Source organism: Falco punctatus (genome assembly GCF_963210335.1).
Source record: "Falco punctatus genome assembly, chromosome: 1".
In the NCBI taxonomy this organism is placed as follows: Eukaryota; Metazoa; Chordata; class Aves; order Falconiformes; family Falconidae; genus Falco; species Falco punctatus.
This window is the reverse complement of record NC_137580.1, coordinates 42,988,575-43,005,971: the sequence shown is the minus strand read 5'-3', so window position 1 is coordinate 43,005,971 and position 17,397 is coordinate 42,988,575. Positions and strand designations below refer to the sequence as shown.

General features: G+C 39.4%; 1 long non-coding RNA gene across 1 annotated transcript; it reads left to right on the top strand.

Annotated features, from left to right (window-relative positions):
• Nucleotides 1–1,473: 1,473 nt before the first annotated feature.
• On the top strand, nucleotides 1,474–5,271 carry LOC308060152. The gene is made up of 2 exons (XR_013926622.1): nucleotides 1,474–2,140; nucleotides 2,213–5,271. It is a non-coding gene; the product is annotated as an uncharacterized lncRNA (long non-coding RNA).
• The last annotated feature ends 12,126 nt before the right edge of the window (nucleotides 5,272–17,397 follow it).

Here is a 17,397-nt window from a genome sequence, read left to right as displayed (position 1 = left end):
CGGCTGCTCCTTCCCCAGATCAAAGCCTGGCTCCCCTCAGGACAGCACCTATGTCTGCTCCTTCCCCAGAGCGCAGCCTGGCTTCCCTCAGGAGTGCATTCATAATGGCTGCTCCTTCCCTAAAATGCAGCCTGGTACCCCTCAGGACAGGACAGATAATGGCTGGTCCTTCCCCAGAGCACAGCCTGGCTTCCCTCAGGACAGCACCAATAATGGCTGCTTCTTCCCCAGAGCGCAGTCTGGCTACCTTCAGGGCTACACTCATAATGGCTGCTCATTTCCCAGAGCACAGTCCTGCTCCCCTCAGGACAGCACCCAAAATGGCTGCTCATTCCCATAACACATTCTGGCTCCCCTCAGGGCAGCACCCATAATGGCTGCTCCTTCCCCAGAGTGCAGTCCTGCTCCCCTCAGGGCAGCACCCAAAATGGCTGCTCCTTCCCCAGAGAGCAGCCTGGCTCCCCTCAGGACAGCACCCAAAATGGCTGCTCCTTCCCCAGAGCGCAGTCCTTCTCCCCTCAGGACAGCTCCCATAATGGCTGCTCATTCCCAGAACGCATTCTGGCTCCCCTCAGGACAGCACCCAAAATGGCTGCTCCTTCCCCAGAGAGCAGCCTGGCTAGCCCCAAGACAGGACAGATAATGGCTGTTCCTCCCTCAGAGCGCAGCCTGGCACCCCTCAGGACAGGACAGATAATGGCTGCTCCTTCCCCAGAGCACAGACTGACTCCCCTCAGGACAGCTCCCATGGAACGCTCCGGCCCGGGGCTGCCTGCACCCGGGGGGGGGGGGGGGGTGGTTCTTGACGTGGCACCTGTTGTGTGTGGAAGGCCTGGTTGAGGGAAATGCTGCCAGTCATGGACGGTTACTGGCACGAGGTATTCAGTAGAAAACAGCCATAAGGGAAGGAAGGACAAGGAATGATGGGACTCAGTGCGCACCGGGACAGTGTCACAAGAGACAGTGGTCGCCAGCGGCCCGCAGTTCCTCCCGGCAGCAGCAGGGTTCCCGGCTCGCCCCTCTCTGCCCGGTGGCGCGGCCTGCCAGAGGTCGCCTGGGGAGACATTTTCCTCACAGTGGCTCGTGCCACCTGCGGGCAGCCTGCGCCCGCCTCTGCGTGCTGGGTGGGGGCGGGGGCAGGGCGCACGTGACGGCCGCGTGGCCTGTTGTAGTGGGCTGTGCACGGCTGGGCGAGCTGAGGCGAGCGGCCCTGTCCGATTGTGGCCCTAAAACACCACAGTGGTGCCTGGGCCTGGCTGGTGCCTTGGTTCGGGCAGCAGTTGGCTCCGAGTCTGGCCTGTGGCTGCCGGGGAGCCTCATACCGAGCCCGGTGGGCTGTGAACTAGCTGTGAGAGAGCCCGCTCACAGCATGGGCTCCCACATGATTTCAAACTCCAGAAAGAAATGCACTGTGTCACCACAGGTAGAAGCAGCCTGCACCCTGGCCCGCCCCACTCCCCCCCACACCCCCCGCCCCCCCCCCTCCGAGATGGAAGAGATGCAGGCAGATCAGAGGGACTATGAAATGGTGCAGGTCTACACGTAAGGAAACCGAGGACAACTATTATAATCAGTCATAACTTGGGCAGACGGAGTAGTTGGGAAACAATTATCTGAGTTTAAAACCGATAGTGCTGAATTGCTAGCACTCCTGCTATTACCAAACACTGTACTTTACACACTCACATGGACAGTCTTCCTGAACTGCATCATTTCTAAGAGATCACACATCGGTAATGCTTAACTCCCCATGGGGAAGTTAATGGACCCTTCCAGTCCAGTTTACACCAGCTGAGTCCCAGTGTGATGTGACGTCCTGGGCGTTGAAACACTGCTTTCAAAGAACATGCTGTTCTCAATAAAATTTAGCCCCTGAAGGTAGATATCTAAATGTGTTTTTAGACCCTTAAATCAGTGGTATGATTTTCTCTATAAGTCTCCCTGGGGTATAGGTACTGCAGTTCCAAAGATAAAATGAAGTGGTAAGGTCTCAGGGCACACAGAAGGGACTAAGCATGTACATCAAGAAATGCTGGCTTGACTTGTCTTCTGCCTTAATCCATTCTGTTATTAAACAGACATAATAAAACTCACCCATTCACAGAAGTTATAAATCTTAAGCAGGTCTTGTTATAACATGGTGTAGGTACAGTTCATCTTACTAAAAGCTGGAAATTTTTTATTAAAAATTCTTGCTACTTGCAGATTTGAGGTTTACTATATGCATATTAGCAATGAAAATATTATTAAATTCCAGTGTAAACTTCTTCAAATCAACCTGGGTTATTGGAGACTTGGGAACTATTAAAGTTTACCAATATGCATAGTTTGGTAAGGTGCTGTAACGTATGAACAAAACAGGCAGTGTGAAATACTGGTATTGCCCATATTTATACTTCAGTAGCTGCAAGTAAAATAAAATAAATAGATAAATAAGACACTACACCTGAAATTGAACAGCTTAACAAAAATCAACACACATCTGTCTTTGTTACAAGCAAAGAAGTGAAGGCACTGGAAAGTGAATAGCTAAATGGGTAAAAAGTCCCTGGAAGTCAGGCGTTTCTGAAATCATGAAGACAACTTCTGGGAGAGTAAAGGGGAATAAAGGGGAATGTGGGATAAAGAAAACTGGCCATCATATTGATTAAATGAATAAGTTGTTTATTTTTACCTCTCACTCCTGGAATGATAAATGGAGGATTCTGAAAAGTGGCAGAACAATACCATTTGCTTAAATGTATCATGGCTAAAGGGTTAACAGAAAGACCTCTTCACTGACAGTAAATAATGGCAATGAAAGTCCAATAACATGACATCAGGTTAATCACATACATACACAGCATAACATTAAAAGAGGTGCAATGCACAGTTCCAATGCATATTTGGTAACCAAGAAAGACTGTTTTCCTATGGAAAGCCCATTTTAGAATTTGGAAGATGGGCACTAATTTGCCAGTTCTGGTGCCAGTGTGTTGCTTGCTGGCTTCCTGATTCAGCTCTCTGTGAGAGGGAGATAATAACACTTTTCCATCTATCCTCACTATTTCAGTGGTGACACTTACAACCTTTCACATAAGCCAAGATCTGACTTTAAGAACTTTTAATATGCGGATCTAAAGTAGATTTTAGTTTCAACAAGAGACTAGAGACAAGAAATGGCTATAACAGATCAGAAAGTAAAGGGAAATATTGATGTTTTATTGCTCTGTAAGGGAACATGTATTCTTATACATATGACTATCAATATTTCTTAGAAGTGTCAAGGCAAAGGTAAGACTTAAGAAAGGTTTTGACCTGGGATAATGGAGAGAAAGGGCAGTTTCTTCCCAGCTTGTGGGAAGCAGTATCTCCCCACGGAAAAAGCAGGAGCAAACCTATCTGCAAACTGAATAGGTTGGAAAAGGATGTTTGTGCAATGGGCAGGACGAAAGCAGAAATCAATTTCTGAACACCTAATAATAGAGAGCAGCAGAATAGTGATAATGAAAGAATCTGAGATAAAGAACTTGCCAGATGCACCACAGACACATGGGGAAAGATATATAGAATAGTGTGCAAAGGCCAAAATGAAAAGGTGAGCCAAACAAAAAAAGACTCAAGTTGTCAAGGTCAGAGAATATAGATAATGGAGATGCAACAGCTTGGGAGGTTGTAAGAGAAATTTCTCTATATATTATTTCTATTTAGATTGTAAAACCTCCAGTGCAAGGCCTCTTCCTGGCTTTGAAAGGGGAACGGATTAGGTGAAAACCTGTGTTTCTTAGCTGCCAAGACTTGGATTTGAACTTTTTACTTGCTATATATTTATTTGTTTCCATAGTGCAAGGCAGAGTCACTGTCTTTTCTGATGGCAGTGTTGGGCATTTCAAAGATAAGTTGGAAAAAAGGGAAGGTTTGCACCCTGAGTGCCAGTAGCAATACAGAAATGAAGACAAAGATACTGGATGTTCACATCCTTGAGCTGCTACTTTTTTTCCCTTTCTTTACAACAAAATCTTAAAAACATGGTTCACTGTGACGCATGGAGATCACAAGGGTCCTTCCTATCCCCTTTGTCTCTTCCCATTCTACTTTCTGTAGCCATGCTACTCTACAAGGGACAAGAACAGAAGGGTGTCTTACACTATCAACATCTGTTGGCTGAGGACTTGTAGGAGGTCATAGCTGTGCACTAAGAACCATATCACTGAGATACTGATGGTGCTAAAGTACATTACCAAATATATTCATACTGAGTTAGCTTCCCCCATCTGTAAAGTAACAAACACTTACAAAAGGTAGTGAGAAAAGAGAAATTAGATAATACCTGCATTTGAAACTCAGGCAAAGTTTACAAATAACATAGGCACCCTAGGTTGTGGCTTATGGGCAGTATGGAGGTCAGAGTGAAGATAATTTTTTATTTAAGATTTAATATAAGATATCGGGTATACTTTAAAGACTGTGAAACAGCATATGCACCAGTATATGTTTGTATTTAAAATATACAAAGGGACATAACTGTATTTTGATACTTTCAACTTGTTACTTCTATCCTCTTTAATTATATCAGAGAGTGGAGATGGGAGGTGTTCATTCCTCAGTTCTACCAGTTCTGGATATAAATATAGCCAGGTCTTTAACTGGAGTGAAGTAGAAGATACTCTGCTGCAATCCTCAATCTGCAGTCCTGATGCCTGTGCTAAGTCATACCCTTTCCTATATCTCTTGGAAACACCTATCTTCAGTGTAAATTGTTATCTTGTCTGAAGAAGCTTTAAGGAAAAAAGAAAACAAAGCAAAAATGATGTAAGAAAAGAGGTAGGGAGAGAAAGAGGGAGATTAAGATAGGAGGGAGGCAAAGGACAAGAAGAAAGAAGTACACAGGCAGAAGCAGAGCTAGAGATCTGTAAGAAAGAAAAGGTGACTGCAATAATGAACCCCCCAGTGGGCAAAACCTGGCCTAGATTGTGAAAGTTACTCATAGCAGCTCCAGCTCCAGGAATTTGAGACACCAGGCTGGGCTACTTTGTATGCTTCCTGGTATGTTGATACCAAGATTACACTTCCAGCTCTCAGCTGCTTCACAGCAGTGTCGGTGATTCAGTTCTGGGAGCAGAACCAAAATATTTGGCTGTGTTTGTGTGTGAAATGCACAGTGAGTTCCTTTCTTTTGCTCTGTGCAGAACTGTAAGATGGGGAAAAAATATCTAGGTAATTAAAGCTACCAACAAACTGTCTTATTAATCTTCTGTACACTTTTTTCCCCATTGGGGGGGGGGGGGGAGGGGAAGAAGGGGAAAGTTTCTAGAGAAATAGAATACAACGAGGTGTTATATATCAAGTTATGCAATGATTGCTCTGCTAAATATGACTATAATAAAGTAACAAAAATTATGATAATATTATGTATATGTTACTGGCTGGCTGGAAAGTCAGCTTCTGTAGTACTAGAAAATAAATTCATGGCAACTAACTGAGGTTGGTAGGCTCAAAGGATTTAAGATGGAAAGCAAAAATACAGTCCATTTGGCCTTCGATTTCTGGATTACACTCATTTGACATTTTCAAGCTTTCTGCTGCAGCTGAGGGACAGAAAATTGCTCTCTGCTTTGAATGAAAGCTGAGATTCTTCTTTAGTTTGTTGGTTGGTTTGGGGTTTTTTTCAATGAAACTTTGAAGGAAAACAAGTGTAGAGAGACTCACAGGAAAATTGTGTGAGATGGCAGAAGAAGCCATTTTCAGCATGTATGCCCAGGGTTTTCCAGTCACTGAGATTCGCATACCCCCTGCATATTTTTCAGCAGAGATAAGTTCCCCTTGTAGCAAATTTAAGGCTATGAATAACATGTTTTTTCTTATTTACTTCTGGCAGATTCCTACCTAGTACCCTACAGATCCGTGGAGCACAGGCTGATTAAAACAGTTTGAGTTTGTCTTCCTTTCATAGCAAAAGACCAAGACTTTCCAAGTGTAATTCTTCACTGAACAATTTATCTTACCTTTCTAAGACATACTTAGATATGCATTTCATATACGTATGCTTCTACATAGATCTCTACAGTTTTCCAGCTTCAAGGTGTACAAAGGCCACTGCTGGAGGATTCAAGTAAGTTGTTCACAATGATTAATTACTTTCACTCCAAAGAAATGTGCCCAGTGTTAGGTATGAACAAATAGGAAAAAATTTCTAGTCACTCTATCACTTGTTATGCCTATTTGTGTGAGAGAGGATACCTCACTATAAAAGTACTGTTTCCTTCTATATATGAAATTTTTGAAAATGTTGCAAGTGATGCCCTGAGTGAACATCAGAAGAGTGGAAAAGAATCACATTATTGACAGCATGAAACAGAACAAGGGAACTTCTGAACTTTGCAGTTGTTTTAGTTCTCTTTTGCCCTTTCTGATACTGGGAGCTGCAAAGCTGTAAGATGTTTGTGTAAAGAAGCATGTCAGTGTATCGGTTTGTAAGGAAACTTACAGAGTGTTTGAAGAAACTGTTGAAAGAGAACCAGTGGCATGAGAGAAATATGCAAAGCCACATGTAGCAACATAATCATCATAGATCAGAAGAAAAAAACAAGAGGAACAGTTCACAGCCAAGCCAGTGAACTGCCAGTCTTTGTCTCTTAGTAGTGTGAAAGACTGAGACATAGTTAACATCCACCAGAATTACCAAGATGATATACTTGTTCTGGTTTCAGGTACTTTATCCTGTGCAAGTCATGGAGGTGTTCACGGTGTAGTGCACCTGGCCTTTTGTGTTGTTTGGCATCTAAGCCATCCTTTGTGTGCTTGTACAGGGGCAGAGTACAGATTGATGCACATTGGTGTTGCTCAAAGTCAGTGCTAATTTATATCAGCAGAGTCTTTTTCTTTCATTTTTTATATTCAGGGAAGCTGAATGAATTACACACTCTAGTTTTGATCTTTAGGTTCTATCTTACTGCACTTATCCAATTATTTAAACAGTTTATCTACGCTGAGTACTTTGCCAATCATTAATAAAACTGTGCTAAACCCATCAAGGATTATCATCTTAGACACTCAAGAGAGCTGGAGAGATCAGACAGCAGCTGGGATTTCAAAAACTTTCTAGTTCCTAGGCTGAATGAGTTTCTTGAGGACACAAAGCAAGTTCCTCCAGCAAGTGAGGGAACTTAAAGAATTTCTCAAATGTGAATCCAAATGGCTTTTGGCTATCACTCTTTTCAGTGTTCCTCTGAGTTAGTTGGATCTGGGCTAGAAGCAGACTTCACCATTCCATGGAAATAAGTTGGATGAAAGATGCTTTGAGTCTTCAGAAGACTACTATGGTGACCTGGAATAATGGATTTTGAAGTGTCAGATGCTCTTAAGGAAGTTGTGTGGGACGCTAATTCCACCAGCACGCTTTTCTGAGCCTAGCCTCATGGCCTTACAGCTCCAGCTAAAATAAAAATAAATACCTCAATGTTCCCAAAGGGCTGAAAGCTTTTAGGTGATAATTGCCATTTCTGTATATTGTATGCATGCAGGGCTTTCCCCCCATGCTTTAGGACTGTCTTATTTTGGTTTTAGTTAAAATAAAAAATATGGTCTCACATGTGAACCTTAATATCGTCCATTGTTACACTAAGACAGGATAGTAATAGATAAAAAATTTCTCTGATTTCCTTTAACAGATGACATGAAAGGTGATACAATGGCAGAAAATTATGCCTTAAATTTTCTAAAGCTCTTGGAAACATTTGTTGGATTTCTGAGAAAACAATACTTTTGGGGGGTTTGGTGTTTTTTGTTTTTTTTTTTAGTTCTGGCTTCAGATGAAAACTGGATTAGCAGCCTAAATATTTGCTGAAGAAGAGAAGGTGTTTGACATGTTTGTTTTCCCAGAAATCTGCATTAAAATCACCGGTCCAGACATTTAGGCTTGTCATATTTGATGAATGGTAATTTTTCTCTGAGAAATAATAAAAAAATACACTGAAAATGAAAAGATGACAAGCTGTGTTTCTTACTTGTCTCAGAAGAAGGAAATATCTCTTTTAACCTTGCCAGATGATGAAGGTAGTTGAAAAGTGTTATTATTACTCTTTATGAGTTTAAATTGTTTCTTTAAACACATATGTTCACTATGTTCCTATCTCATCACAACCTGGATGATACTATCATGATAGCATAAAGAGGTTTGTATACCTATGCCTTGATAAATATCTCTGACCTGTTAGATTTTTCTCCAATAAAAATGTCATACTAATCCATATTTTCAAATATGCTAGAGTCTTACTCAGTCCTAGCTTTCTTTAATTTATTATCATGCAATTCTTCAGGATGAGGGGAATGAGGGGACTTCATCTTCTGGTTTCTTTTGTCTTTCCTTCCTATTTTGTTTGATTTTTCCAAGGAATGCCTCAGGCTTCTGTCTTGTGATTGTATCACTACATTTGACTGCAAAACTTTCTCAACCGCATGACTTGAATTGCTTTTAGGAGGAGGATAGTGAGTTTCTTCTCCTGTGCTGGCCACAGGGTTTAAAGTTGTTTTCTGATGCACAGGTGTACATCTCTATGCAATTTGCTCATGAGAGGAGAGAATAATATCATTTTGTAAACTATACAAGGGTGGGTATCTGAGGATCTGGAAAACCATATTACTCAATCTGGTTTCGCTAGCCTAATATTTTATTCATGCTAATGTAGACCCAGACTTTTACTTTGATACATTAGTTAGGTAGCCAGTGTTAAAACCCACTACATATAATTATTTTTTTAACCTGATTAGATTCTTACAATATAACAACTATATATATATAAAAATTATATATATATATGTTATATATAATATAACAACTATATATATAATATAGCAACTATAACAGAGAGATCTGGTCATGGTTCAAACAAGTTACAGAGATGCTGACCTCTAAAGACAACTGTGAAGTAAGGATGAGTAGGACTGGGAAGGAACTAGTTTACCCATGACTCTTTCATTTAAAATTTCAAAGTACTTCTTTAAAGTGCACAGGTCAGTCAGTGAAAACACTTGGTAACTTTCCAACTTTTTCTTCTCTTTTCATGTTATACATGGAAAATTAATGAAGTTTATAAAACAGAAGAAAACAAGAATTTAATTGCAGAAATATAAGAACGGGGACTTCAACTGTATCACCTTCAAGTAAAAACAGAAATAACTACAAAAGCTATTTTTTCTTAAATTATGTTCAGATTTTAGAAATTAACATTTCTGCTTGGAACCTGTTTGAAGTGTCTTATCTGCTGGAAAAAAATGACAAAATAGACACAAATAAGTGTGAGGACTTAGACCACAGTCCCTGCATTTATTTTGTGGGCAGTGTGCTTCATGCTGGCAAAACCATTTTCAACACCGTTTTAAGTAACTTAGCTTCTTTGAGATGGCGCAGTGTTTTGTAGTACACTTAATAGACCAGCCCTTCTTTTTTTCTATAGCATTTTAAGAAAAATGCCTATTCAGTTAGTTACTGCTTCCAAGATATTAAGCAAAACCTTTCTCACAGAGGTAACTTGAAAAAGCTTCAACCTTGCAGAATTGGTTGACCAGGGTAGCAAAACTGAATTTCCTTTTATATTTTTTTCAAATAGTGCTGTTCTAAGCATACTTAACTTTCAAATATAATTTTAATATGTGTTTCTAAATAACTAGCAAAGATACATCCTCATCTCTTCATCAGGAGACAGAACTTTGGCATTGAGCTTATTGGAATTGGAAAGCTGCTGTAACTATAGATAGAGGAGAAAAAACACCTCAGAAAACTAACAAACTGTGGTATGCTATGGTAAATAGTTATCCCTGTCCAGATTTTTTTAATGTTGTTTTTTACACACCATTTGCTATGTAACAGTTCCTTGCAGAACATAACACACGGCCTAAGATTCATGAAAACTTAATGGAGCTTGATTTCAAAAGCACAAAGATAAAAATAGATGGTGGAAGAATAACTTAACATAGACTCTTTTGTTAAAACCTGCCATGTCTCATAAGATGATATCTTACAACATTAATTCTGTCCTTGTTTTCTGTTAGCTCCATCCTGCCACATTATCTTTTAATGAATCTTTCTTCTATTTTTCTGACCTGATTAGTGACATTTTCATTTTCTAGTTCCAGGGGATTGAGTAGAAGCAACCTGCAGATGACTTGCAGTTATCCAGATAACATCCAGTTGCTGGAGGTACTACGTCAGGAGGCCTCTCTACTTTCTAAATCTTTCAAACTGAACATGATGATCCTCCCTACTATTCTCGATAACCCCAAAAAAATCATGGGTCATGTAGAAATAGTCATGAAGATGACTAAATATCGGCACCTGTCAGTTAGTGAAATGGAAGAAACCAGTTGTCTGATTGGGCAAAAATGGATAAAAGAGAGAAATGTAGAGAATTGTCCGTGGTCACAAAGTTGTTCATTGACATTTGTGATGGGTCAAGCCCCATGTTATCCAACTCCCCTCCTGCTATGTTTTTATATCTGATATTCTTCACCTAGATTTATGTAAATTAGACATTGTCAGAGGTTCTCCTCCTCCTAGGATGTAAAAATTTTTTAGATTTTGCCATGGCTCTCCATCCTTTAATGTCAAATTTGGTAACAGTGTGATTATCCAAATTTCATTTCCTGTGTACAGTGGAGCCTGGAGAGCTGTGTGTTGAAAGATAATATTAATTTCTTTGAGAAAGTACCACACTATTTTATGGTGCAGCTATCCTAAAAATAATAATAAAAAAAAATTATCGTCTCCACTTGGAATAACTGAGTACACTGTTTTCTTAAGTCAAAACCTCTGAGTTTATATATGCTTTGAAACTTTTTTTTTAAACCAAGACCATTTATGGGTCATTTAGTATTTACAAGATTAAGGCATTTCAGCTTGTATGTAGAATAAAACTATCACTCAGAAAATACGTAGTTTAGAAATATCCAGGGGGTTGTGGATCATAGTTTTTTTTTACAGTTAATCGCTTAGATCTCCCCCAAAGTCCTTTGAGTCCTAGTCTGGATCAGCCTAAGAACTTGGTTTTGTTTCTCTGCCACTTCCCTGGAGCTTTAGAAAAAAACATATATATTCCTACACCATTTCCTACCTGTATTACCAGTATGTAGGTTAAAAATTTACCTGGATATCAGATTTAGAGGGAAATATTGAGGAGGAATGATGTGATTTTCAGGAGGGGGAAAAAACAGACCACAACAAAAAAACAGCAGAAAACAGTTCAAACTGGACTAATATTTAGCTGCCTTAACTTAAGGACAGTTTGGCATGTATTCCTCAGACTTCATAGTAACATTTCATTTTACCTTTCTATTAAGTGACAATATCCTAAATTTAGCAAATGCATCTAGGCTAAAATACCATTTCGTAGCAAATGCCCTGGAGAATCAGCTGATGTTGTATTTCAGTTAATAGTGCATTTATTAACAGAATTTGGAAAATTCACAGAGATGGAAAGATGGAAATCAAGGAAACTGTTTTCCACTGACCTAATATATTAACTTGATCATAGCACTTGGCTAGTCTATTACAGATCCCCACAATAAAACTGATATAATGACATGTATCTTCCTAAGAAGACATCAATTAATGCTTTCCCTCTGTCAGACACTTCATTAGCTTGAAAACCCTCAATCCCAAAATGACAGCTTTGGATGGGAAATGAACACTGTCATCAAGTCTTGAAGGCATGGGAAATGTTAGATTGCCAACCTTCATAACTGGGATTTGTATTCTCATTTTCTTGTCCATAGTTGCTTTGTCCTAAATGAAAAGAATTAGAATTTAATACCAATGAAAACAAACAGACATTTAATTAGCCAAATGATGTATTTCTTGTGCCAAAAATTTTCTCCCACCTGTGTCTACATGCCATATTTTTGTTTACTTAAAAGAGAAAGGGAGAGAGAAAGAAAAGGATTGAAATAGATCTGCTGGATTTTTTACTGTAATATCCACACCTGACAAGGTTACTCAATAGGATTTCTACTGTAATGCTCTTCCACCCAAAACCAGCTAAAAGCCCATCTGTAATTTATTACTTTTTAAAAAAACTGTTCTGTTACCTTTTTATTTTTCTCTTTAGAAAGTTTATAAATGGCAAGAGCTGTCCACTGAATTCAATAATTTTTGAGCAAAGCAGTAGCTGCTGTCAGGATCTCAGAATATGAATGTATCCCACTTTTATTTTCATTTTTTAAACATGGAAACGAATGTGAAGGCTTTGCAAACATAGGATACTGGGGTTTATACCCTGGACTGGAGCATGTAATTTTCAATAAAAGATAAGATCTTCCCAAAGGGACTGGGTAAATGCATGTACATATAGCCCAGCTCTGCCACAAATCAGCACCACAATTTGTATTCAGTGTGTTTTGTCATGGTTTAACCCCAGTTGTCAGCTATGTACCATGCAGCCGCTTTCTCACTCCCCCCTGCTGTGGTTGGATGGGGAGGGAGAGTCAGGAAAAAGGCAAAACCCATGGGCTGAGACAAGAAGAGTTTAATGATTGAAGGCAAGTAAATAACAACAACAACAACAACAATCATCATCATCATCATCATGGAGATAACAAAGAGAGAGAGGAATAAAACTCAGGAGAAACAAATGATGCACAATAAATCACCCACCCACCACCCACTGACTGGTGCCCAGCCAGTCCCCCAGCAGCGATCTGCCCCTCCCAGCCCCCCCACTCCCAGTTTATATCCTGGGCATGACGTTCTATGGTATGGAATAGCCCTTTGGCTAGTTCGGGTCAGTGTCCTGGCTCTGCTCCCTCCTGGCTGCTTGTGCAGCTCCTCACTGGCAGAGCACAGGGAACTGAAAAGGCCTTGGCATAGGGTAAGCACGACTTAGCAACAGCTAAAAGCATCAGTGTCTTATCAATGTTATTCTCATACTAACTCCAAATCACAGCGCTCTATTAGCTACTGGGAAGAAAATTGACTCTATCCCAGCTAAAACCAGGACACAAGTTTTAAGGTAATTGTGAAACTATTTTTCCCCAGAGAATCTGTCCTTTATAGAGTTTTAAGATCCTGAAATGGCTTTTCCCAACTGCTGGCAGCATGACCCAGTGAGTGTACACGTCTCTTCAAAAAAACTTAACATATGTATACTGCTAACTATGTACAGAACAGGATGTTATTATCATGTCATTGGAATTGTAAATGTAGAACAAATTTTAAAAAGGTAAATTACATTACTAGAGCCCAGAAGTTTTAAAGTTAAAATTACTTGTTTTATTCAACTATCTACTTCCTTCTGCTGTGCTAGCTTCTATAATTCACAGGATTGATCCATAGATCAGAATAATAGCTCTTATACAATGTGGATATTTCAGTATTTTAAAATAGCAGAGGGTTTTGGGAGAGTTATTATAAACTGAAGCCAATCAAAAGAGAAAAGTACTCAGGTTATTTCTTTGTTAGAGCTATAATTTCTGCAGGGAAAAAAGGTTGTTTGTATTCAGACCCTACATTTATTACTGTGCCTGGAAACAAATAGTTTGGAACCAAAACTCCATTTTTAAGTGAGCATGAACTAAATGTCTTCCAATTATAGTTTGGACTGCAGTCAGACATTACTTTCTTAAAACACACTGTGTTTTAAGGAGTGCTGACAACCTAAATCCGAGGTGAACTACAGTGATGGCTTGTGGGTTCTGCAGAAGTCAGGGGGCAGACTGCTTTCAGCTGCACTTGTTGCACAGCATTGCCTGAGCTGATCTGGCCAAGGTGCCTCCATATAATATGAACAGTTCCACACTTATCACCTATATCATGATCATAAAGCTGTAGTGGTGTCAGTTATGAAGTTCCTGCCAATTGGGTAACCTTGTGTGACCTGCAAGCGAGTTGTAGTGTGTCTCTGTTTGGAAAACTAGACCCACACATTTATCTTAAGTTCATTGAGCTTAACTGAATTCAAGGAGAACTCCAAATTCCATACCAGTGGTGTCAAGTTCAAGGTTTTACATCAGGGAAAACAGTCAGCTCTGAAAGTAAAACGTATGGAGTTTCCATTGCACCACTTTACATTGCACCAAAGAAGACCATTTTGCCTGTTTATTTAGAGAAGCAAGGTACTGAGTCATCAGCTGTGTAGTTTACTCTAATATCAGTTATTAGCATCAACACACAATCTGGAAAGGAAGAATCAAGCCCCTTTCCTAAGTGACCTGATATGCTTTGTACAATTTAGTCATCTACTTACAGGCTCAGGGACGCAGAACAACCCAGGGTATTCAACCCCCACCCCCCCACCCCCCATAGTGTATGGTCTACCCCTCTGGAAAGTGTATTGGAAATTATGTCTGAAAGCATAGGATAATCACTATCTTGATGTTTTGTTTGCCCATTCTTTTTAAACCTCACAACGATTATGACCAATCCCCATGAAAATTCTTATGTTTCAAATTGGAAAGAAGATGGTTAAACAAAAAACCCACATCTTTCCAATGGAGCTAGAAAAATCACTTAATCTCTGCAGTTTAAAACAGTAGTCACTAAGATGCATGCACCATTGGACCCTTAGGTAGCATAATCACTGCTCTGAGATTTTCTAGAAGCTATTTTACCCATATTACTCTCCAAAATAGGCCCTTTTTTAGGATTATTAGACAAATCACCAGCCTATTTTCTTGTCTCATTTGCACCTGCTCTCTGCATTGTGTTCAGTTACAGAACTCAGAGCATGGCTTTCCTGATGTAAAAATAACATATGTGACACAAGAAAGGAATTTTTTTTGTTGTTGTTTTTTTTGTGGTGGCAGAGAATAGTGCAATGGGTTTGCTTACAACAAACATGCCTGGGTTAATTAATGATAAACTAGAAATTGCTTTTTCCCCCAAACCTGAATATTTAATTTCAAATTCCATATTGTATTAACCCTTCCATTGACTTTATATTTTTAAATAAAACTGAATCTTTCAATTTTTTTTTTTTTTTTTTTTTTTGCAATGCCAACATAAAGCACCATGGCACTTTCAATATACCATTTAGAAACTTTCCTCCCTACTTCTTCCCAAATAGTGGGAATAATTTAGCCTCCTCAAAGAAATTGACTTTTGAAAATATTTACTTGTCTGTATGTAACTAAAACAGACAGTTACCCCAAAGTTCACAACAGCTGGGTAGGAGAAAGATAGTATTTCTCCTTTTCAGCACCAAAAGATCTAAAGAGTTATTTGGATTATGGACATAGGAACCAAACAGCAGGCAAGCCAGAAGACTGCAGTTCAGTATTTTACCTGAGCACATGAGACAGAAGCAAAAAATTTACCAGCCATTTTCCACATGAACACCAACTGTATAAGAGGTGCTTACAGAAATACATTGCTGAGGTATGGTTTAGTTTTTAATTTTAACTGATTACCACAAATCAGAAGATATTTGCTCAGTCCCAAGAATGGTTCAGACACCAAATCATGCTAGAAAAACAAGAGATATTTTCAATCTATGTCTCACCAGAAAAGTCTAAGGAACAAGAATTGGCTGGAGGAGTAGCCAGTGGATATGGACATAGTCATGACAGGAGGAGGGAAGTTGAGGGATGGAAGTATTTGAGAACTGCCTGGGATTTTATCTGACAGTGATCTGAGCTGCCAGTTCTGTGATCCTATGTAACCTGACAGTCAGGAGATGTCTTTGTCAAGAAGATTCCATTTTCTGATTCTTACATATTTTTCATTCTTAAACAACTGTACAGACTGCTGCTTGGAAGGAAAATATGTATCAAGAAAGTTCTCATTAGAATGATGCTTTTTTCTAAAGACAGTTATTCTATAACTCCAAATGAAAAAAAAAAATATCTCCTAGATAATGTTATTTTGTCTCAATTTTTATTTTTTCTTTGTGTATGTATGTTTCAGCAGATAAGAGATTTTGATTTCAAAATGAGATCCTGTAACTATAATGAAGAAACTTCCCCCTCCCCCCTCTTTTGGTCTTCAAGATGAATTTCTAAGTGAAGAATTGTCATGATCACACTAAATACTGTTACGGCATCCTGAAGAATTCAAAGTTAATATTACTTGTTCAGGCTTACTTCCAATTCTTTTCAGTCACTGATTTCTCTTACAGAAATACACTGACAATCATTTCAAGAAGAATTTGCATTAAGCTGGGAGCTAGCAAAGCACTTAAATTGGTGGACTAAATAAAATGCATCTTCTATTGAAATCACTGTGCCAGCCTGTGAGCTTAAAAATAAGCATATGCTTAACTGCTCTGATGAATTACAGCAGATCAGCAGTTTTATTATCACTGAAATCAGGAGAAGTCCTCAAATTCATTATTGCTTTCCTCCTTTTAGCCCATTGTTAAAGTGAAGCTTTATAACTGGGAGGTTTCAGACTGTGATTCAAAGCCAGTCATGATTCATCACTAAAAGGACGTGCAACATGACCGTTTGAGATAGTCAACTTCTTTTTAATTTTGAACAACAGTAATTAGTTTTTGTGAACAGTCTTCCATTTGACTGCCTGAGACAGCAGTTTCTAGGCCAGCAGTTGTTTTCATGGAGTCACCAGTTGCTCTTTTCTTCAGAAGGTCAGAAATAGGTGAGGTGGGTTATCTTGAGCTCGGCACCTACCACCAAAGCTTTAAATCTGTATAGCTGGCTCCTGTATAGCTGATGAGCGCAGAGCTACATCAGTGGGATATTACTTATTTTACAGTAGTGCCTTAATACTTTGCATAATATATTTTTTCACGTATGTTAAGTTGACCCTTGTCCCTTAGTGCTTCCAGGATGAGTGGTTCATAGCTTTTGAGTAAGGCAGAGAAATTAGAGACTGTCTGCCTTTCCAAAGCATCACAAAGTCACCTGAGCATCAGCTAGGGCACAACTTCACAACAGTCAGACCCTCTTTCACATTGATTTCATTGAACCACTACCTTATCTCAGTGCTGTATAAGACTTGAGCAATACTAATGACATCAAAATCGTCGAAGACCTAATACTCTATGAAGTAGTTACCCATAACAGGACTTCCCTTAATCTTAGCCACCTAGGATTGAAATAGCACTGCCTTTACGTGGTTATCTAATGCCAAAAGAGTGGAACAGGGTAAATCATCTGGAGATACATCTCTCCAGTGTCTAGCAAGAGAGTTTAGCTGAAACGTGTAAATCTAGACACAGCAGTGGCAAGATGAATTAGCTGCAAGGCCAAGGCATAAAGAATGTTTAGGTATTCAGCTTCTATCAACAAGTTATGCAACCAGGTATAGAATTATTTGGGATTAAAGGCAATTTTTGAGATATTTTACTTGGCCACTAATTAGACTAAAGGTGGAGATGACTACAGAGAGTTGGGCATGGTTGTTGGTTTTTTTAGTCATAAAAATTCCATACATTGCACAATATTTTTTACTCCATTACTCTTTTTTACGAT